This window comes from Oncorhynchus nerka, linkage group LG13 (genome assembly GCF_034236695.1).
Source record: "Oncorhynchus nerka isolate Pitt River linkage group LG13, Oner_Uvic_2.0, whole genome shotgun sequence".
Classification (NCBI taxonomy): domain Eukaryota; kingdom Metazoa; phylum Chordata; class Actinopteri; order Salmoniformes; family Salmonidae; genus Oncorhynchus; species Oncorhynchus nerka.
This window is the reverse complement of record NC_088408.1, coordinates 53,705,122-53,729,765: the sequence shown is the minus strand read 5'-3', so window position 1 is coordinate 53,729,765 and position 24,644 is coordinate 53,705,122. Positions and strand designations below refer to the sequence as shown.

General features: G+C 42.9%; 1 pseudogene; it reads left to right on the top strand.

Annotated features, from left to right (window-relative positions):
* Positions 1 to 1,237, top strand: part of LOC115140637 (dmX-like protein 1) — a 33,397-nt pseudogene extending 32,160 nt beyond the window's left edge.
* The last annotated feature ends 23,407 nt before the right edge of the window (positions 1,238 to 24,644 follow it).

Sequence of the window (24,644 nt, the reverse complement as noted above, 5' to 3'; positions counted from 1 at the left end):
GCTCTCCTCGGAAGCTTTCGTAACATCATACCATGACAGGAACTCCTCTGACTCGACTGTTTGAGAGAACTTACTTTTTCTTTGACATCAAAGCAGCAAGTCTCTGATCTGATGCGTGAACCGCAGTGTGGTAGCCAGCATGGAATTTATTAGCAATTTTTATTTCCAAGCTTGAGAGTTGTTTATGATGTTCATTCAGTTTATGTATTTTCTTTGTTAGTGTGTGTGTGTGTGTGTGTGTGTGTGTGTGTGTGTGTGTGTGTAATGATCGTTAGGAACAGGAAGGATCAGACCAAAACGCAGCGTGGTAAGTGTCAATGTTAACTTTTATAAATAAACTGAACACTGCAATAACCAAAAAACAACAAAGAGAGAGCGTGAACAAAACGAAACAGTTCTGTAAGGTGAAGGCACACAAAACAGAAAACAACTACCCACAACCCATAGTGGGAAAACAGGCTGCCTAAGTATGGTTCTCAGATACAACAATTGACAGCTGCCTCTGATTGGGAACCATACCAGGCCAAACACCTAGAAATATAACACACAGAACCAAAACATAGAATGCCCATCCCAACTCACACCCTGACCAAACTAAAATAGAGACATAAAAAAGGATCTAAGGTCAGGACGTGGCATGATGGTCTTCATTCATTCACGCCACGCTACTCTATGTCCACAGGATGACCATGTCCAGAAGCCATAGCCTCCTACCTCCACCACGGCTCCATCCCACTCCTGCTGGCGTGCACTGCCAGCGCTAAAACGGTGATGACCAACCCCATCGTCCATCTGACCAACCTCACCCACGATATCCTGCACACCATCAATGCACTGGACTCCCCACCACACCCAGATGTCATCAACAACGAGGTCAGACACATGCCTATACACCCGCCAAGGCTATCATGCACTTTATTGAACTACACACAAAGATCATGTTAATAAATTGGAGTAGTAATTGTGTCTTGTCCCTTTTGGTAGTAATGTGCTTTAAATATGAAAACAGGGGGGAAAAAATTATCTGAGCGTTTGAGTTTAGATTTTGTGATGTAAAGATCAGTGATTGGGTGAGTTGGCTGATTGGAGGGAGTGTTCCACTGATCTTAATGTATCTGTATGAATGTATATGTATGAATTCCTCCTGCTCTTTCAGATCTATGTGATGCACACACTTGCAGCCTCACTGTCTACCTGCATATACCAGTGTCTCTGTGATGGCCACAACTACAGGTGAGTCTAGATCCTAACACCCACCTCTTTGCTCTGTGCACTTGATGTCTGTACTAGAACGGCACATAACCATGAGAATGCTGGGAAATGCACATTAGGCAACATTTCAGACATTTGAGCTACACAGTGCACCATGCTGGTCATTTATGAACATTTGAACATCTTGGCCATGTTCTGTTATAATCTCCACACGGCACATCCAGAAGAGGACTGGCCACACCACATAGTCTGGTTCCTCTCTAGGTTTCTTCCTAGGTTTTGGCCTTTCTAGGGAGTTTTTCCTAGCCACCCTGCTTCTACACCTGCATTGCTTGCTGTTTGGGATTTTAGGCTGGGTTTCTGAACAGCACTTTGCTGATGTACGAAGGGTGTACGAAGGGCTATATAAATACATTTGATTGGATTTGATTTGCATCTGATCTTGAGAATCGACCTGTAATAATTAATATAATAATAATTATCATAAAAAAATCTGATTATCTGATCCTAGAACAGCAGTTCTGCAACAAGGAAAAAGTGTGTCAAGTTAGTGAAGATGCTTTATTTCTTACTCGTCTCGTGGTTGGAATGACATTATTAAAATAGGACCCATGTGACCAGGGCTCGAGACTTAACTTTTTTCCTCACCGTCCTGAAGTGGGATTTTAACCACCCCAAATTAAAATACTTACTTTTTTTAATGATTTGATATGCCAACATGGGTCTACTTTAGGACCTAGGTTTAAAAGGCTAATTAGAGTAGCCTACTACTGAAATAGATCTGTCAACTGAGCCATACATTTGCATGGCCTTGTTTCTATTACAGCATATTGGATGACTGTCATTCATATTCCATTCACCCAGCTCAATGTTACATTGATAGGTTTAGGCTACTACAATGATACTCAAATTTTCCCTGTACCCATCATGAGGTTGCTACAACCTAGCCTATGAATGAACGTTTATAACATAGGTGTACAGATCGATAGAAATTTTAGTAATCAAGGTGACAGACATTGACACGTTCAATAATGCCTTGAACACTCTTAGCTGCATCTAGCTGATCTAGGGTGTAATCATTAGTCCAACAGTTGCAAACAAGAGTTTCTATTGGACAGATTGCGGTATGATTATCTTCGTTCAGTTTGCTTCAGTTTAAGAAAGTTTTTCATCAGAATCGGTGGAATGAATGCACCCTTGATCATACGCAAACACAGTTCACTTTAATAGCAGCCTCATGATACCTGATACCTTGGATCGTTGTATTCTTTCTCGCATATACACACTTTCCTCTCACTTTTTCCCTCCGCTTGTGGACTTCAGTGCACAACATATCAGCTTCCTGTGACCAGGCGAAAAAACCTTGCAAGCCAAACCATATCATAACCGCTAACCACTACACACAACCTACATCTTTGTCACCATATTACTGTCATAGTTCTAGTAGCTATGTTTACTAACGTGTTAGTAAACCCCCTATAATCATTTTTATGCAGTACAGTGTAAAGTCAGAAGCAAGCGGTCTAGGAGTTACAACGGGGTGCCCCGGTGGAAATTAATTAATAAAACCAAAAGCTTACCTTGACCTGGAAGAGTTCCAGTGTTGTATAGCCAGCTAGCTAACATAGCATCCCTGTCTGTTTGAGCTGGTTGATTGAGTAGGCTAAACTAGCTAGCTGCATTTGCTAGCTAAGTATGTGAAAGTTTTAAAAGATTCTAGCTCTCTTGCTTCTCCATTTTTAATAATAAATGTATTTGTTCAAAACTTTCTCTCTTGAGTCAACTACTCACCATATTTTATGCACTCCAGTGCTAGCTAGATGTAGCTTATGCTTTCAGTACTAGTTTAATTCTCTGATCCTTTGATTGGGTGGACAACATGTCAGTTCATGCTGCAAGAGCTCTGATAAGTTGGAGGACGTCCTCTGGAAGTTGTCATAATTACTGTGTAAGTCTATGGAAGAGATGAGAACCTAGGTTATGTATTGAAGTCAATGTACCCAGAGGAGGACAGAAACTAGCTGTCCCCCGGCTACAACATGATGCTGGCTGTTCCACTGGATGTCATAAGGTGAAAGCACCAATTTGTAAGTCGCTCTGGATAAGAGCGTCTGCTAAATGACTTAAATGTAAATGTAAATGTAAAATGATGCAACCCTACAGAGCGCTGTTGAGGCTGCTGTAGACCTTCAAGGCAAAATAGTGTGTTTTAATCAATTATTTGGTGACGTGATTATATTTAGTATAATTTCCACTGCCTAGTTGACTTGCGTATTGGCTACAGCCTCATGTCCACACACACACGCTCGCGCACAAGGGATATGCCAGAAAATGTAGCCAAACTTGAATTAGACTTTTTTATTACATAAATATGTTAAACGCCAGTCATGTTAGACCAATATAATTCAGAATAATTAACATTAACGTCTAAAGGCTTGATTCTGTTCACATACTCCAGGCACGTTTCGTTCAGATCAAATGGTCACGAGTGGTGAGAAAGACAAGTGCCTATTGCCCACCGCACACATCACCCACCTTGCAATCTGAGTGGAGGCAGTCAGCATTTTTAAACTACACTGAACAAAATATAAGTGTTGGTCCCATGTTTCATAAGCTGAAATAAAAGATCCCAGAAATGTTCCATACGCACAAAAAGCTTATTTCTCTCAAATTTTGTGCACAAATTTGTGTTACATCCCTGTTAGTGAACATTTCTCCTTTGGCAAGATAATCCATCCACTTGACAGGTGTGGCATATCAAGAAGCTGTGCAGAATTTGGCGGTACGTCCAACTGGCCTCACAACCGCAGACCACGTGTATGGCGTTGTGTGGGTGATTGGTTTGCTGATGTCATTGTTGTGAACAGAGAGCCCCCGGGGTGTGGTTATGGTATGGGCAGGCAAGCTATGGACACACCCATTGACACACACACACCCATTGATTCTTAAAGAATATAACCCAGAAATTCCTCATAAACTTAGTTCAACAGTCATACACCATCACAACCCAAAATATAAGCTTGTTTTACGCCAATGTTTGTAAATCATGATATAAAATATAATTTTGATATCATGGATGGTCAGTCCATCCAAAGCTCTGTCTATGAATTTGAGAGTGGGCACATTTCTCCTACCCCATCCTTCAGCTTTTTACTAAAACGGGGGCGGGTGTGGCCTTTGTTTCAACAGCTGATTGCTGCTTTTAGGAAACTGGGCTCTGATCTGTTGCATCAACCTCATTCATTTAAAGAAAAATGTACAGTGGTTGTATGAATTGCCCTTGGCATTTCAAGCTCACAGATCTGTAAATGAGTAAGTACTTTGTTTTGAAGTGTGCCCAACAGTTCCCCCTCACGTGTGTACAATGAAGCAATGCAGTCAGACTAAATTAGCTTTTTCTAATGTAACACTTGCTTCGTGCTAATGCTTTCGAATACACCCACAACAGTCGTGTTAAGAGGTTTGTCAAAAGGTTCACTCTAAAGTTAACCCATAGTCGAGAATTCCGTCTGGCGAACATCTGAAAATCACGCTGCAGACATTTTCACAGTTCATTCAATCTGCTCTGTCCAACAAAAAGAAGCCTGTCGACTTGTGAAATCGGTGTAATGTTACAGCAAATGGATCTTTTCATGCAAGCTTAGAGGATTTAGCAGGTACTATGCACTATAATAGGCCCTTCAGGATAGCAGTGTTAGCAATTTTCCCCCTGTAAGAAATGGAACTACTCTGCCTCCCTCTCAGTCCCAACTCATTTAATATCTAGTGAAGGTTCTTTGATGTCAGAATACACTTCTGCGCCTTTATCTATACTGTAGCTCCTGAATTCTTTATTGTAACCAGAGGGTGAGCAGCACTGTATTTGTATTTAATAGTGTTAAATGGATCAACACTTGTCATTTGCCTCCAGCCATCTGCTGTGCATAACTTCTCCTCATTCAGATAAGATTAAACATTTACAGTGTGCTCCATATACAGTACCAGTCAAAATTTGGACACACCTACTCATTCAAGGGTTTTTCTTGATTTTTACTATTTTCTACATTGTATAATAATAGTGAATACATCAACACTATGAAATAACACATATAGAATCATGTAATAACCAAAAAAGTATTAAACAAATCAAAAGATATTTGAAATTCTTCAAAGTAGCCAACCTTTGTCTTAATGACAGCTTTGCACACTTTTAAAACTAAAATGTTGATATCATGGATGGTCAGTCCTAGCATCCATAGCTGTCTATGAATTTTAGAGTGGTTACATTTCTCCATTTTAGAGTATTTTTTAGAGTGGTTACAACCCCATCCTTCACTCTACTGTCCAACTCATCCCAAACCATCTTAATTGGGTTGAGGTCAGGTGATTGTGGAGGCCAGGTCATCTGATGCAATGCTCCATCACATTCCTTCTTGGTCAAATAGCCCTTACATAGCCTGGAGGTGTGTTGGGTCATTGTCTTGTTGAAAAACAAATGATGGTCCCACTAAGCGCAAATCACATGGGATGGCGTATCACTGCAGAATGCTGTGGTAGCCATGCTGGTTAAGCATGCCTTGAATTCTACATAAATCAGTGTCACCAGCAAAGCACCATCACACATCCTCCTCCTTGCTTCACGGTGGGAAGCACACATGCGGAGATCATCCGTTCACCTATTCTGCATCTCACAAAGACACGGCGGTTGGAACCAAAAATCTCAAATTTGGATTCATCAGACCAAAGGACAGATTTCCACCAGTCTAATGACCATTGCTCTTGTTTCTTGGCCCAAGCAAGTCTCTTCTGATTATTGGTGTCCTTTATTAGTAAAAACCATTTTTGCAGCAATTCGATCATGAAGGCCTGATTCACGTAGTCTCCTCTGAACAGTTGATGTTGATGTGTCTGTTACTTGAACTCTGAAGCATTTTTTGGGCTTGTAATGCTCCGGGTGTCGTGGGTGTGGAGTCAAACGCAGGAGACAGAGAGTGCAATGCTGTGCTCTTTAATTGCACCACAGGGTGCTCACGGGGAATGAAAAATGTACAACTGAAAAATGCACGACCAGGAACTAACACGTTCCTCTACTACAGAGCCGAAGGTTACAATGATTAATCCCGCACAACAAACAGGTGGGCCGGCTGTCTAAAGAAGCCCAACTAATCATCACAAACAGATGCTACCAATAAACATACAAGGAGGGGGAGGAAAGACAATCAGTGGCAGCTAATAGGCCGGTGACGACGACCGCCGAGCGCCACCCGACCGGGAAGGGAAGCCACCCTCGGTCGGACTCGTGACAGGGCTGCAGTCTGAGGTGCAGTTAATTGTCGATTTCTGTGGCTGGTAACTCTAATGAACTTATCCTCTGCAGCAGCGGTAACTTTGGGTCTTCCTTTCCTATGGCGGTCCTCATGAGAGCCAGTTTCAATATATTGAATATATTTTGATTTGTTCAATACTTTTTTTGCTTACTACATGATTCCATACAGTATGTGTCATTTCATAGTTTTGATGTCTTCACTATTATTCTACAATGTAGAAAATAGTAAAAAATAAAGAAAAACCCTTGAATGAGTAGGTGTGTCCAAACTTTTGATTGGTACTATATGCCTCATCACAATTCTCTCGGAGATTTGTGGACAGTACCTTGGACTTCATGGTATAGTTTCTGCTCTGACTTGCACTGTCAATTGTCGGTACTTATATGGGCGTGTTTCTTTCTAAATCATGTCCATATATAGACAGGTGTGTGCCTTTCCAAATCATGTCCAATCAAATGAATTTACCACAGGTGGACTCCAATTAAGTTGTAGAAACACTCATGGATGATCAATAGAAATAGGATGCACCTGAAGTCATGTCACGTTCTGACCTTTATTTCCTTTGTTTTGTCTTTATTTAGTATGGTCAGGGCATGAGTTGGGGTGGGCAGTCTGTGTGTTTTTCTATGTTGGGGTTTTGAGTTCAGCCTAGTATGGTTCTCAATCAGAGGCAGGTGTCGTTAGTTGTCTCTGACTGAGAATCATACTTAGGTAGCCTGGGTTTCACTTTTGAGTTGTGGGTGTTTGTTTTCATGTGAGTGTTTGAGCCACACGGTACTGTTTCGGTTTTGTATATTTCACGTTTATTATTTTGTTCCAGTGTTCAGTTGTGGTTTTGAATAAATCAATATGGACACTTACCACGCTGCGTTTTGGTCCGATCCTTACAGACGAAGAGGAGGAAATACGTTACAGCTCAATTTCGAGTAAACTTTTTCATATATATATATATATTATATATATAATACTGTGCATTCAGAAAGTATTCAGACCCCTTGACTTAATCAACATTTAGTTATGTTAGCCTTATTCTAAAATGTATTAAATAAATACAAAAATCTACACAGAATACCCCATAATGACAATGAACAGGTTTTTAGAAATGTTTGTAAAAAAAATATATATATATATATATATATATTTTTACAAACATTTCTAAAAACCTAACAAAATGTAACAATGTAAGAAAATGTTGATTAAGTCAAGGTCTGAATACTTTCTGAATGCACAGTATTACAATCTATGGTGAGACAGTGTCGAGTCCCAGCCCTTGGCTCCAGTCAGCGCTGTGTTCATAATGTTCTCTGTCTGGCAGTGTCCTCTCAAACTTTGTCTCTCTCTGGCATTAGTGATGACTTCCATGCTTCCATGACGACATCAACACCCTCCACGGCACCACCCCCTACACCCACAGCAGCTCAGGGATGCCCATCAACATGCCCTGGCTCGGGAGCCTGCAGATGGGGAGAGGTGCTGCTGTGGTGAGGCACATGGTGCCTTTGCTCTTGTTCCTTGTTTTTGCCACTGATATACAGCATAACACAGTGCAGTAAATTCTATAAATTCTACATTATCAAAAGTTTGTGGACACCTGCTCATTGAACATATCATTCCAAAATCATGGGCATTCACATGGAGTTGGTCCCCCTTTTGCTGCTATAACAGCCTCCAAAGCCAGGCCTAATCGCCCAACATCAGTGTCCGACCTCACTAATGCTCTTGTGGCTGAACTGAAGCAGGTCCCTGCAGCAATGTTCCAACTTCTAGTGGAAAACCTTCCCAGAAGAGTGGAGGCTGTTATTGCAGCAAAGGGGGGACCAACTCCATATTAATGCCCATGATTCTGGAATGGTATGTTCAACAAACAGGTGTCCACATATTTTTGGAATAGTGAACGTCCTGTGTGGTTTACAGAGAGCGATACCGTTTTTTTTCGCTTTTTCTTTTTCTTTTTCTTTTTTACATACTGTACATTGCCTTCAGTAAATTATCTCATAGCGCATAGATTGACTTTAGGCCAATGTATATTGTGATACACACTGAGTATACCAAACATTAGGAACACCTTCCTAATATTGAGTTGCACCCCCCACATTTGCCCTCAGAACAGCCTCAATTTGTCATCCTCATTCCACAGGGATGCTGGCCCATGTTGACTCCAATGCCTCCCACAGTTGTCAATTTGGCTGGCTGTTCTTTGGGTGGTGGAACATTCTTGATGCACACGGGAAACTGTTGAGCATGAAAAACAAAGTTCTCGCCTTATAATAAAAGTGACACCCATTGAAAAACACTGGTAGGTGGAATTGTTTTTTTTGGGATGGTTTGTCCTCTGGGTTTCGCCTGCCATATCAGTTTGGTTATACTCACAGACAGAAACTTTAGAGTGTTTTCTATCCAAATCTACTCATTATATGCATATCCTAGCTTCTGGGCCTGAGTAACAGGCAGTTTACTTTGGGCACGCTTTTCATCCGGACGTGAAAATACTACCCCCTACCCAAGAGACGTTAAAGAAGATGGTAGGTATCAACCATTTTGTTCTAGAAAAATAATGGTACTTCTGAAATGTCACAGATTGGAAGAGTTACCATTGCTTCATCAGATGTTCTCTTTCCTCCAAAGCCACCAGCCCCCACGATAAACAGTGAGTACTGGTTGTAGAACACCAACTCTTTCCCACTGTACATGTGGACTGTGGAGAAAGACAGCTATGTTGTCATAATGTTCAGAGTCAGCAATAATGAGAAATTATAAAGACCTTCCACAGGACAAGTAGAGAAAATATTATTTCAGCTTTTTCTGAAAGAATCTCTAGATTGCATGTATTTGATTAGCTTCGATTCTTAAATTCCACCGCTATTTGTTTAATTAATCCCACCGAGTAATTTCTCTGCTCATCTCATGCAACCCTGTGGAACATCAACCAAAAATAGTTATTCTCAATATATACCTCAACAGAAGCTCAAGACAATTTTTCACTCTAATTGTCAGGGAAAAGGAAGAGTAACACAACTAACCATCCAGGAGAATGACTGCTCCAGATCCTTTGTCTAACACATCTTGCGACTGCAGCCTGAAAGGTCAGATTTCCTGCAAATGCAGACAAAACTATTTCAAATCACAGGCTTTTGTTAGCAGAAAATTATGTTGTGCTCAGAGATACTTAGAATCTGTATTGGGACATACCCAAGGTGGGTAATGGAAAAGCTCCAGCTACTGCTCTCCATGCAACAACTGCGAGAGAGTGACAATATCAGAACGAACAAAGGTGAGTTCATAGATAATTACATAGTGGTTTCAGTTAGTATTTCCCATTCCGTTTCAAGCAATAGAACATTTTAAGCTATCAAAATGCATGATATACCCACTGAATGAACTGTGTGCAAACAGCAACACCATTAGTGCTATTCAGTGTGTTAAACCAATAGATGGTTGCCAATTCTGTGTCGGGATGAGTGTTTCCTTGAGCTTTTGGTGAGGTCAAAGTTGAGTCCAGGCACGGAGCCCAGCCCTACATCATGGCCGCCTGGGAGGGGATGACACCGAAGGTAGGCAGACAGCTGAAGCCCTCGTGGCCCTCATACAGGAACTTGAGGTGTTCATCGTCCTTGGTAGACAGGCCCACTCCCAGGTCGTACAGGATGCACTGAGCTTAGGAGTAGCTGAAGGATGACTCTGGAAGCTTCTGTCCCACCGCCTCCATCTGAAGGGGAAGCACAGTATGAAGTGACATGAGTCGTGATGTTACTCATCATTGCCTTTCGACAGAACCAGACTCTGTAGGCCAGCTGGGGACACACTGACTGACATCTGCCAGAGAGAGTTTGACTTGGCCACTTGGCTTCAGAAAGACACTCCAAACAGACAAACATGTGTCTTTGAAGACATTGGTCCACAGTAGGAGACCACAGAGCATCATTATGGGGCCATCTGTCACCAACAGGCACAATGTCACTTCATTCCAGCCCAGTACGGTTGACCTCTCCACTCACAGGACTGATCCCGGATGCAGCAGTAGCGACAATAGAGCTGATGGGGTTGTGGACGGTTCTTGACAGCACCTCCACCAACGTGGCCAGTGACTCTTAACCGGCAACAGGGAAGAGAGGAGACTAATTACAATCACTCAATAAAGCTGTTATAGAACAAAGTACTCTTATAAAAGGTACAAATAAAGAGCACTACAAAGTCATGGTAATGAGGCACTCTTTGGGAGACTTCCACCCCCATGCTGCTGCTGCACATCCAAGGGCAAGCCGAGGGAGAGAGAAGAGGGAATAATGATGAACACTTGCCATGTTCTCGTCTCTGCCTGACCCCCAAGGCGAACTGCACCGCTAGATACTATACTGTACTTTTCCCTTTGTTCAAAGATGGGGGGACTGGTGGTGGTGTAATTTACATTCCGTGTCATAGCAGCACAAGCCAATGTGTTTGTTCACTGGAAAGCTAGCTTGTTGTCTCTTTTCTCTCATTGGTTTGTGCCCTGATGCTCCTCTATCTTTGTTTACACTGCAGCATACTGTTTAGAACTTGAACCTTCTCCCATGAAATCAGTTTCAGTACAGTGCCTCAATGGTTGCAACATCAAAAGAGTTCTGGCATTCACTAAATCTACCTATTAATTTTCTACATTTTGCACTATTGTTTGAAAAAACATATGTTGGTTTGAATTCAATGGCAATTATCAGTAACATATCTGGCAGAGGCTAAATATGGCGTAGGTGTTATGGGCTGTGTGAGTTTGTTACCACTGATGTTGGCAGGTTTGGTGGCATTGGTGAAGTCACATATGTTGTCCCACTGGTGTCGCACTGCCTCAGGAGACATGCCCTGGTTCTTGTGCCTCACGATGTGGCCCTGGGAACGCTCCCATCGCACTACACACACACACACATTTGTGGAAATTGAATATTGAACATTAGCAACTAACTACTATACTTTTTCTGTCATAGATCTCTTGGAGTCCGCGAAAGCCGAATACATTTCCCCCTTGTTCTATGGCTGTCTCATGAGCAGTGTCAAGAAAATGGAGGCCTGTTGGAGGTTTGTAAGAGAAATGTATCACATGTTCACAATGCCTTTCGTCTTACTCTGAATGTTTACTGATTATTCTTTTGATGTTCTCTCCCTGTTCAGGTTGGGGCTGGCTGGATTGGAAAATGTATGTAGAATTTATTATTCTCCTTTGGGAGTATTTGCATTGTTCTACAATATTCCATTTCCACAAATGTGCGTGTGTGTGTAGTGCGATGGGAGCGTTCCCAGGGCCACATCGTGAGGCACAAGAACCAGGGCATGTCTCCTGAGGCAGTGCGACACCAGTGGGACAACATCTGTGACTTCACCAATGGCACCAAACCTGCCAACATCAGTGGTAACAAACTCACACAGCCCATAACACCTACGCCATATTTTGCCTCTGCCAGATATGTTACTGATAATTGCCATTGAATTCAAACCAACATAAGTTTTTTCAAACAATAGTGTAAAATGTAGAAAATTAATAGGTAGATTTAAATCAAACATCAGAATAATATTCCGCCTGCAGTGAATGCCAGAACTCTTTTGATGTTGTAACCATTGAGGCACTGTCAGGGGAAATGTATTCGGCTTTCACGGACTCCAAGATGGTGTTGTAGTGGATATTGTGCTTTTGACCCTCGATGGCCAGGGTGTTGGCCAGTCCTAGCTTCGCCACGCTGTAGTTCGCCTGCCCAAAATTGCCATAGATGCCAGCAGCCAATGATGTCATAACGATCCTGGGCACAGACAGGGCACCATGAAATGTCAGTTTAATTCAGTGCGACAGTGTTGAATCAATGTGCCACGGTTGGTGCAGTCATGCAGCAATAACAAGAAAACACAATATGACACAGCAACTGCAAAGAAATCAGACCGCTTCACTGCCTGCCAAAAGTCAACAACGATCACAAACAAAACATTTTTAGGGCCGTTTTGTCACTCATTCTTGGTGCCATCGCTGCAAATCAAAGGGGATCATAAGGATGGATTTTGCTATATGAATACGTAAAGGAAGGGCCCACCTGTGCTAATACCTGCAACAGATGTTCAAAGCTATGCTCTATAGGCAACCTTATTCCTGGAGTGCCGCAGGTACTGCAGGATTTTGTTCCAACTAAGCACCACATCAGGGGTGCGTTCAGTTTGCTTTAACAATTGCTACTCTACGGTACGGTTTGTACTGAACGACACTTTTTCCCAAAACGTTCTTGTACATTTTTGAAAGAAAACGGTGATACGTTTACGCCGTTCGCTGGGTGTGCCGAGTTGTGGCTTGAAGCAATGAGTGACGTATTTAAAGGGCAGCAGTGCATTTTGAACCCACAACCCAACCCCGTTATTCAACTGGTCCTTCAGTACAGCACCGTTTCCGATCAATTGAACATTAAGTTTTTATGTACTGAACACAGCCCTCACCAACTGAGCTAATTGATCACTTCAGTGATTGCCTAAATTCAACACACCTGGTCTTCCAGGTCGGTTAAATCAAAAACATGACGTGTCTGCAGCACTCCAGGACCAGGATTGCCTAGCCCTGCTCTATACCCTGCACCTGTCATTGCCTATTTGCTTTCTGAAAAGCACATTTTTTTATTTTTGTAATTTTTATTAGGATCCCAATTAGCTAATGACTTAACGCTAGCTAATCTTCCTGGGGTTAAGCACCAATTAACAAGACATTACAAACAACCATAAATCAAGACTTCAAACATTCAACAAGTAGACAATACAGACAATTAAAATACCTGACAGGAAACACATTTAACATTCAGTTGATGCTTTCTATTTCCTCTCCAGTCATATGGTCTATCGCATTAGATGTTATTTTGTTTTTTTCTTGAAGGTGGATTTACTTTTTCCCTGGGAAATATGGATTGGTAAAGAGATCCATTCAGCTATGGTTTATATAAAACTGTAGATTTAAGGCAATTTGTCCTTGGCTTGGGTTGTCTTAGCTGCCCTGAATTTGGACTGTACATTTTTTATAATCAGTGGTGTAAAAAGTACCCAAAAGTCATACTTGAGCAAAAGTAAAGATGCCTTATTAGAAAAGGACTCAAGTAAAAGTGAAAGTCACCCAGTAAAATACTACTTGAGTAAAAGTCTAAAAGTATTTCGTTTTAAATATACTCAAGTATCAGAAGTAAATGGAATTGCTAAAATGTATTTAAGTATCAAAAGTAAAAGTAAAAGTACTAATAATTTCAAATTCCGTATATTATGCAAACCAGACAGAACAATTATATTGTTTTTTATTTTATTTACGGATAGCCAGGGGTACACTACAACATTAATTTACAAACAAAGCATGTGTTTAGTGAGTCCGCCAGATCAGAGGCAGTAGGAATGACCAAGGGATGTTCTCTTGATAAGTGTGTGAATTGTACCATTTTCCTGTCAAAATGTAACAAGTACTTTTGGGTGTCAAGGAAAATGTATGAAGTAAAAATTAAATTATTTTCTTTAGGAATGCAGTGAAGTAAAAGTTGTCAAAAATATAAATAGTAAAGTACAGATACCTTAAAAAACTACTTAAGTATTACTTTGAAGTATTTTGTGTAAGAACTTTACACCACTGTTTATAATAAGGGATACCTGGAGAAAATCTGACCTCTCTGAAATGAAAATGTATGGCCCTCCCTTCAGTGAAATATATTGATGTGGATTTTCTTACACAGGGACACTCGACGTCAATCTTCAATCAATCATTGTTTATTGTTAGCACGCAGGAAACATTCCAACAAACTTGATGCACCGTTGTGAATGTCTGTCAGGAGCTCTAATGGGGCAGTCCTATTAGTTATCTTATATACTTACACAGAAAGTGATATTTGCATGATTTAGCTTATTCATTATTCATAATAATTTATCAGTAACGTTTTGTTCATGCATGTGACAGACCAATACTTCATGAGGCTTCTTCTCTCTAAGCTGAGAACTTGAAACTTGAGATATCTTTCATTCTCAAAAAAAGGGTCTGAGCGTACTGCCAAATTGCAGATACTGATAGTGAGGATTCAGTCAGTCACTTGCATGAACACAGAAAACGGTTATTAGAAAAGCACAAACATAGAACACAGAAATTGGTAAATAGAAAAGCACAAACATAAAATGTTCCATCACAATATTGTCATGGAAATTCAACACAGGTCAATATTAAATTAATCATTCTTTATTATCAGCAAGCTGGAGAGGTCGTAGGAGAACTTAAATGCATAAAATACCAGTCTAAACTGAGCTCTCCCGAGGCAGTCCCGTTAGTTATCTTATATACTGCTTACACAGACAAGCTACATAGGAATGGTTCCTAGGGTTGGTTCCAGCCTGTCTCTAGCACGTCTCCTGTCTTAATTTATACAACATATTCTGGGCATTCGGCCAAAGGGTCTGAGGAGGGAGTCATGACCGTCTCCCCCTCATATCGCTTCCCAGCACCTACAGGAACAAATTGTTGTATGAAACAATATGTACAATTCAAGGCGGTCTCCAGACAATACGTTTTTCATCCAATATTTTTACCCTCCGTGAACGCTTGCAAAAAAAAGGTGACCCTCCCCTATACCCCAAATTTTAAAAAAATGTTTTACATCAAGTGGATAGCAGAGGACATGCCTACCATCACTCTTAGGACGGCCCAGCCTACAGCGAGATTATTTGTATTGTCAAACAACAGTCAAGCATTGATGATGATGTCACCCGAATAAGAACCTCGATATTTATTGGAAAGGGCCATCAAGCTCATCATCTTGAACATTCACAATCATGTAACGTCCATAATCTGTAGCCAGATAAACTTAATGCTTTCCCGAGTCATAGTGGTAGGACCACACAACATATCATCTCAGGATGACACGTTTACTTCGATATGATGGCTATTGTATTATTGTATTCATATTTGCGCATAAAAGCGTTTCCATTTACATTTCTCATAAAATTCATTTTACCCATTCAAAAAGATGGCCTGGTCGAAGTATTTTGTGTTTATCTTCATTTATTTGGTCAGGCCAGGGTGTGGCATGGGTTTTTGTATGTGGTTTGTATGTATTGGGATTGTAGCTTAGTGGGGTGTTCTAGTTAGGTCTATGGCTGTCTGAAGTGGTTCTCAATCAGAGGCAGGTGTTTATCGTTGTCTCTTATTTAGGCAGCCATATTCTTTGAGTGTTTCGTGGGTGATCGTCCTTAGTGTCTTTGTTCCTTGTTCTGTGTGTATGTGCACCAGTATTAGGCTGTTTCGGTTTTCGTTACGTTTATTGTTTTGTAGGGTTTGTATTTAGATTCGTGTTACGTTTGTTCATTAAACATGGATCACAATCTACACGCTGCATTTTGGTCCGACTCTCCTTCACCACAAGAGAACCGTTACAGAATCACCCACCACAAACGGACCAAGCAGCGTGTCAACAGGCAGGAGCAGCCCAAAGAGGAGATTCGTAAGGATTTCTGGACATGGGAGGAAATCCTCGACGGGAGAGGACTCTGGGCTAAACCAGGGGAGTGTAGCCGCTCAAAGGTGCAGCAGGAGAAGAGGCAACAGGAGCAGCCCAAAGAGGAGTACAGTATGGACTATACTTCTTGGGAGGAGACAGGCAGGTGGGCGGTCGACCCAGGGAGAGTGCCGGAGCCCGCCTGGGATTCGATGGAGCAGTGCGCGGAAGGTTACAGGAGAATGAGGTTGGCGAAGCAAGCACGGCGGCACGGACGGAAGCCCGAGAGTCAGCCCCAAAAATGTATTGGGGGGGTGGGGGCTCAAAGGGAGTAGGGCTACGCCAGGTAGGAGACCTGCACAAACTCCCTGTGCATACCGGGGGATAGAGAGACCGGGCAGGCACCGTGTTATGCAGTGGTGCGCACGGTGTCCCCAGTGCGGGTGCATAGCCCGGTGCGGTATATTCCAGCTCCTCGTATCGGCCGGGCTAGAGTGGGCATCGAGCTCCAGTGCGCCTGCACGGTCCGGTCTATTCAGTACCACCTCCACACCCCAGCCCTCCGGTGGCAGCTCCCCGCACCAGGCTTCCTGTGCGTGTCCTCGGTCCAGTACCACCAGTACCAGCACCACGCATCAGGCCTACAGTGCGCCTCGCCTCTCCAGCACTGTTGGAGCCTTCCTCCTCTACAGCGCTGCCGGAGTCTCCCGCCTGTTCAGAGCAGCCAGAGATGTCAGTCTGCAAGGAGCTGTCAGTCTGCAAGGAGCTGTCAGTCTACATGGAGCAGCCAGAGCTGCCAGTCTGCAAGGAGCTGCCAGTCTGCAAGGAGCTGCCAGTCTGCACGGAGCTGTCAGTCTGCAAGGAGCTGCCAGTCTGCATGGAGCAGCCAGAGCTGCCAGTCTGCAAGGAACTGCCAGTCTGCAAGGAACTGCCAGTCTGCAAGGAGCTGTCAGTCTGCAAGGAGCTGTCAGTCTGCAAGGAGCTGTCAGTCTGTAAGGAGCTGTCAGTCTGCAAGGAGCTTCCAGTCTGCACGGTGCCGCCAGAGCTGCCAGTCTGTAAGAAGCCGCCAGAGCTGTCAGCCTACATGGAGCAGCCAGAGCCGCCAGTCAGCGTGGAGCAGCCAGAGCCGCCAGTCAGCATGGAGCAGCCAGATCTTTCAGTCTGCCAGGATCCGCCAGTCAGCCAGACTCTTCCAGATCTGCCAGTCAGCCAGGATCCCCCAGTCAGCCAGACTCTTCTAGATCTGCCAGTCTGCCAGACTCTTCCAGATCCGCCAGTCAGCCAGACTCTTCCAGATCTGCCAGTCAACCAGACTCTTCCAGATCCGCCAGTCAACCAGACTCTTCCAGATCTGCCAGTCTGCCAGGCTCTTCCAGATCCGCCAGTCAGCCAGACTCTTCCAGATCTGCCAGTCAACCAGACTCTTCCAGATCCGCCAGTCAACCAGACTCTTCTAGATCTGCCAGTCTGCCAGACTCTTCCAGATCCGCCAGTCAGCCAGACTCTTCCAGATCTGCCAGTCAACCAGACTCTTCCAGATCCGCCAGTCAACCAGACTCTTCCAGATCCGCTAGTCAACCAGACTCTTCCAGATCCGCCAGTCAACCAGACTCTTCCAGATCCGCCAGTCAACCAGACTCTTCCAGATCCGCCAGTCAGCCGGGATCTGCCAGAACTGCCAGTCGGCCAGGATCTGCCAGTCAGCCAGGATCTGCCAGTCAGCCAGGATCTGCCAGTCAGCCGGGATCTGCCAGTCAGCCGGGATCTGCCAGTCAGCCGGGATCTGCCAGTCAGCCGGGATCTGCCAGTCAGCCAGGATCTGCCGAAACCACCAGCCAGCCAGGATCTGGTAGATCCATCAACCTGCCTGAGCTTCCTCTCACTCCTGAGCTTCCTCTCACTCCCGAGCTTCCTCTCACTCCCGAGCTTCCTCTCACTCCCGAGCTTCCTCTCACTCCCGAGCTTCCCCTCAGTCCCGAGCTGCCTCAGTCCCGAGCTGCCCCTCAGTCCCGATCTGCTCCTCAGTCCAGTGGGGTTCTGGGTGAGGACTACTAGGCCATGGTTGGCGGCGAGGGTGGACTATCCAAGGACGCGAGGAGGGGGGACTAAGACATTGAGTGAGTGGGGTCCACGTCCCGCGCCGGAGCCGCCACCATGGACAGACGCCCACCCGGACCCTCCCTAGTGTTTTGAGGTGCGTTCGGGAGTCCGCACCTTAGGGGGGGGGGGGGGTTCTGTCACGCCCTGGTCGAAGTATTTTGTGTTTATCTTCATTTATTTGGTCAGGCCAGGGTGTGGCATGGGTTTTTGTATGTGGTGTGTATGTATTGGGATCGTAGCTTAGTGGGGTGTTCTAGTTAGGTCTATGGCTGTCTGAAGTGGTTCTCAATCAGAGGCAGGTGTTTATCGTTGTCTCTGATTGGGAACCATATTTAGGCAGCCATATTCTTTGAGTGTTTCGTGGGTGATTGTCCTTAGTGTCTTTGTTCCTTGTTCTGTGTGTATGTGCACCAGTATTAGGCTGTTTCGGTTTTCGTTACGTTTATTGTTTTGTATTTAGATTCGTGTTACGTTTGTTCATTAAACATGGATCGCAATCTACACGCTGCATTTTGGTCCGACTCTCCTTCACCACAAGAGAACCGTTACAGCCACCTTGTCTAGAGTCTTAAGTTTTGTTCACATTTGTAAAGTTTACCGAAAATGTTTGTTTCCATCATGCCTGTCATAAAAAAAAAATCCCAACATGTACTTTACTTGCGTAAAAAGGTTGGATGGACACCTGGTTATTGTATATATATATATACAGTGTAGCAAAAAAGTATTTAGTCAGCCACTAATAATGCAAGTTGTCCCACTTAAAAAGATGAGAGAGGCCTGTAATTTTCATCATAGGTACACTTCAACTTTTAATGAATTTATTTGCAGATTATGGTGGAAAATAATTATTTGGAGGGAGTTGAAAGTCTGTGTTGCCCAGCAACAGCCCCAAAACATCACTGCTCTAGAGGAGATCTGTATGGAGGAATGGGCCAAAATACCAGCAACAGTGTGTGAAAACCTCGTGAAAACATTTGACCTCTGCCATTGCCAACAAAGGGTATATAACAAAGTATTGAGATAAACTTTTGTTATTGACCAAATACTTATTTTCCACCATAATTTACAAATAAATTCATAAAAAATCCTACAATGTGTAGGCTACTAAATACAATTTTCAGTGGCACACTGACGCACCTAAGAGGAAGATGAATCCATAGGTTACTCACGGTGATGGCTGATGCGCTCGTAGTGGCAATAGATGAGCTTCAGTACTTGGAGTTGTTGAGAAAAATATATATATATTGTTTCTACCAACAGATAGTCTTCTCGTTTCAGCAGTAAGCATTTGCTTTCCAAACTGTACGTTTTTCCTTCGATTGTATTTTGTAATCTGCAAAAAGCAAACCAACAGCGGCAACCAACCATAGAAATAAATATAGGCCTAATCCATAGATGGCAGTTCCCATTCAAGTCAGCTTCCCAAACTGCAGCCTTCCAGACTGTAGGCATACTGATAACTGCCAAAACACTTGAGTAAACATACTGTATACAAAGCATATGTTATGTATTTTCCTGGCATGGTTTAGGTCCACTTGTATTCTCTTAGCCAAGGTGCATTGAAGCTGTTCTGGCAGCTTATGTTGGAGCAACACCCTTTAAGTCACTTTATGATGGTGTTTCCTTAATTTTAGCAGATTATTTTATTTAACTAAGTCAGTTAAAAGCAAATTCTTATTTACAATGACGGCCTATGAACAGTGGGTTAACTGCCTTATTCAGGGGCAGAACAACAGATTTTTACCTTGTCAGCTCAGGGATTTCATCTAGCAACCTTTCAGTTACTGGCCCAACACTCTAACCACTGGGCTACCTGCCACCCCAGGTCAGTGAATCTGGAAAATGTGCTTGTCATCATTCTTAATGCGCAGTTATTTTTTATAAACTATTGATCCTCTGTAGCTAAATTGTGCTCTCTGGTGTATTTTGAACATTAAGAGCAGGCTCCCGTGGCTGGATGAATAGTTATAACACTGTCATTTTTATTTATATATTTTTTGCCTCTTGGGCCCCAGCCCCTGATTCACACAATTGACCAGTCACATTTATTTATAATGAGGTTTATTATTATTTTTTTCTTCCTGTGGTTGGCAGTTGCAGTAAAAAAATATATATATATGTATGCTCCCGAGTGGCGCGGTGGTCTAAGGCACTGCATCTTCGTGCAAGAGGTGTCACTACAGTCTCTGGTTTGAATCCAGGCTGTATCACATCCAGACATGATTGGGAGTCACATAGGGCGTCGCACAATCAGCCCAGCGTTGTCCAGGGTAGGCTGTCATTGTAAATAATAATTTGTTCTTAACTGACGTGCCTAGTTCAATAAAGTACCAGTCAAAACCTACTCATTCAAGGGATTTTCTTTATTTTCACTATATTGTAGAATAATAGTGAAGACATCAAAACTATGAAATACATATGGAATCATGTAGTAATCAAAAAAGTGTTCAAAAAATCAAAATATATTTTACATTTTAGATTCTTCAAATAGCCACCCTTTGATTTGATGACAGCTTTGCACACATTTGGCATTCTCTCAAACAGCTTCACCTGGAATGCTTTCCCAACAGTCTTAAATTAGTTCCCACATATGCTGAGCACTTGTTGGCTGCTTTTCCTTCACTCTGCAATCCAACTCATCCCAAACCATCTCAATTGGGTTGAGGTCGGGTGATTGTGGAGGCCAGGTCATCTGATGCAGCACTCCATCACACTCCTTGGTCAAATAGCCCTTCCACAGCCTGGAGGTGTGTTGGGTCATTGTCCTGTTGAAAAACAAATGATAGTCCCACTAAGCACAAACCAGATGGGATGGCGTATCGCTGCATTATGCTGTGGTAGCCGTGCTGGTTAAGTGTGCCTTGAATTCTAAATAAATCACAGACAGTGTCACCAGCAAAGCACCCCCACACCATCAAACCTCATCCTCCATGCTTCACGGTGAGAACCACACATGCGGAGATCATCCGTTCACTTACTCTGCGTCTCACAAAGACACAGCATTTGTGAAACTCTGTGAAACATTTATTTTGGCTGCTATTTCTGAGGCTGGGAACTAATGAACTTATCCACTGCAGCAGAGGTAAGTCTGCGTCTTCTGTCAGTTTCATCATAGCGCTTGATGGTTTTTGCTACTGCACTTGAAGAAACTTTCAAAGTTCTTGACATTTTCCAGATTAACTGACCTTTATGTCTTAAAGTAATGATGGACTGTCATTTCTCTTTGCTTATTTGAGCTGTTTTTGCTATAATTTTGACTTGGTCTTTTACCAAATAGGGCTATCTTCTGTATAACACCCCTACCATTTCACAACACAGCTGATTGGTTCAAACACTTTAAGAAGGAAAGAAATTCCACAAATTCACTTAACAAGGCACACCTGTTCATTGAAATGCATTCCAGGTGACTACCTCATGAAGCTGGTTGAGAGAATGCCAAGAGTGTGCAAAGCTGTCATCAAGGCAAAGGGTGACTATTTGAAGAATCTCAGATATAACATATATTTTTGATTTGTTTAACACTTTTTGGTTAATACATGATTCCATATGTGTTATTTCATAGTTTTAATGTCTTCATTTTTATTCTACTACGTAGAAAATAGTAAAAATATAGAAAAACTCTTGAATGAGTAAGTGTGTCCAAACTTTTGACTGGTACTGTATGTAATATATAATGCATATATAATATACAATATATATTTCCTTAATGATTATTATTAATCCTTTTTATGCCTCTTGGTTCCCTCACAAGCCTGGGCACAGGGGCTTCAGCCCCGGTAAACACCTGCATTAATCCGGCCCTGAGGCTATAGATCATTTGATTGAGACCATACTAGGCACACTTGATATTAGCACCCAGCAGAGAGTTAGGGATGAGGGGCAGCATCGGACACACATCGAGATATAATAAGCAACTAATTATCAAACACTGAGCAATAGGACATTTAATCGATTATAAGTGGCATGACCCTCCCCTGGACTAAATAAAAAAAAAAAACTAAACCTTTATGCTTTATGCTTCAAAAAAGGCTCAAGGGCACAGTACAAATACTGTATGGTAAATAGTTTTCTTTAATAGGAAATACATCCTATGAAAATGGCTTGAAATAACTTATATGCTTTCTAAATATACTATAGTACAATTATAAAACAACTAACTATAAGATTTCACCTTCGTTATAACTGTAAAATACATAACTAAAAAGCAGCATTCCCCAAGAGAGGATGACTTTCACTTTAGCAGTGATAAATTCATTAACTTCTTTGAGGAAAAGATTATGATTATTAGAAAGCAAATTACGGACTCCTCTTTAAACCTGCGTATTCCTCCAAACCTCAGTTGTCCTGAGTCTGCACAACTCTGCCAGGACCTAGGATCAAGAGAGACGCTCAAGTCTTTTAGTACTATATCTCTTGACACAATGATGAAAATAATCATGGCCTCTAAACCTTCAAGCTGCATACTGGACCCTATTCCAACTAAACTACTGAAAGAGCTGCTTCCTGTGCTTGGCCCTCCTATGTTGAACATAATAAACGGCTCTCTATCCACTGGATGTGTACCAAACTCACTAAAAGTGGCAGTAATAAAGCCTCTCTTGAAAAAGCCAAACCTTGACCCAGAAAATATAAAAAACTATCGGCCTATATCGAATCTTCCATTCCTCTCAAAAATTTTAGAGAAGGCTGTTGCGCAGCAACTCACTGCCTTCCTGAAGACAAACAATGTATACGAAATGCTTCAGTCTGGTTTTAGACCCCATCATAGCACTGAGACGGCACTTGTGAAGGTGGTAAATGACATTTTAATGGCAACGGACCGAGGCTCTGCATCTGTCCTCGTGCTCCTAGACCTTAGTGCTGCTTTTGATACCATCGATCACCACATTCTTTTGGAGAGATTGGAAACCCAAATTGGTCTACACGGACATGTTCTGGCCTGGTTTAGATCTTATCTGTCGGAAAGATATCAGTTTGTCTCTGTGAATGGTTTGTCCTCTGACAAATCAACTGTAAATTTCGGTGTTCCTCAAGGTTCTGTTTTAGGACCACTATTTTTTTCACTATATATTTTACCTCTTGGGGATGTTATTCGAAAACATAATGTAAACTTTCACTGCTATGCAGATGACACACAGCTGTACATTTCAATGAAACATGGTGAAGCCCCAAAATTGCCCTCGCTAGAAGCATGTGTTTCAGACATAAGGAAGTGGATGGCTGCAAACTTTCTACTATTAAACTCGGACAAAATAGAGGTGCTTGTTCTAGGTCCCAAGAAACAAAGAGATCTTCTGTTGAATCTGACAATTAATCTTAATGGTTGTACAGTCGTCTGAAATAAAACTGTGAAGGACCTCGGCGTTACTCTGGACCCTGATCTCTCTTTTGAAGAACATATCAAGACCATTTCGAGGACAGCTTTTTTCCATCTACGTAACATTGCAAAAATCAGAAACTTTCTGTCCAAAAATGATGCAGAAAAATTAATCCATGCTTTTGTCACTTCTAGGTTAGACTACTGCAATGCTCTATTTTCCGGCTACCCGGATAAAGCACTAAATAAACTTCAGTTACGGCTGCTAGAATCCTGACTAGAACCAAGAAATTTGATCATATTACTCCAGTGCTAGCCTCTCTACACTGGCTTCCTGTCAAAGCAAGGGCTGATTTCAAGGTTTTACTGCTAACCTACAAAGCATTACATGGGCTTGCTCCTACCTATCTCTCTGATTTGGTCCTGCCGTACATACCTACACGTACGCTACGGTCACAAGACGCAGGCCTCCTAATTGTCCCTAGAATTTCTAAGCAAACAGCTGGAGGCAGGGCTTTCTCCTATAGAGCTCCATTTTTATGGAACGGTCTGCCTACCCATGTCAGAGACGCAAACTCGGTCTCAACCTTTAAGTCTTTACTGAAGACTCATCTCTTCAGTGGGTCATATGATTGAGTGTAGTCTGGCCCAGGAGTGGGAGGGTGAACGGAAAGGCTCTGGAGCAACGAACCGCCCTTGCTGTCTCTGCCTGGCCGATTCCCCTCTTTCCACTGGGATTCTCTGCCTCTACCCTGTTACGGGGCTGAGTCACTGGCTTACTGGGGCTCTCTCATGCCGTCCCTGGGGGGGGGTGCGTCACCTGGGTGGGTTGATTCACTGTTGTGGTCGGCCTGTCTGGGTTGGCGCCCCCCCCTTGGGTTGTGCCGTGGCGGAGATCTTTGTGGGCTATACTCGGCCTTGTCTCAGGATGGTAAGTTGGTGGTTGAAGATATCCCTCTAGTGGTGTGGGGGCTGTGCTTTGGCAAAGTGGGTGGGGTTATATCCTTCCTGTTTGGCCCTGTCCGGGGTGTCCTCGGATGGGGCCACAGTGTCTCCTGACCCCTCCTGTCTCAGCCTCCAGTATTTATGCTGCATTAGTTTATGTGTCGGGGCTAGGGTCAGTTTGTTATATCTGGAGTACTTCTCCTGTCCTATTCGGTGTCCTGTGTGAATCTAAGTGTGCGTTCTCTAATTCTCTCCTTCTCTCTTTCTTTCTCTCTCTCGGAGGACCTGAGCCCTAGGACCATGCCCCAGGAC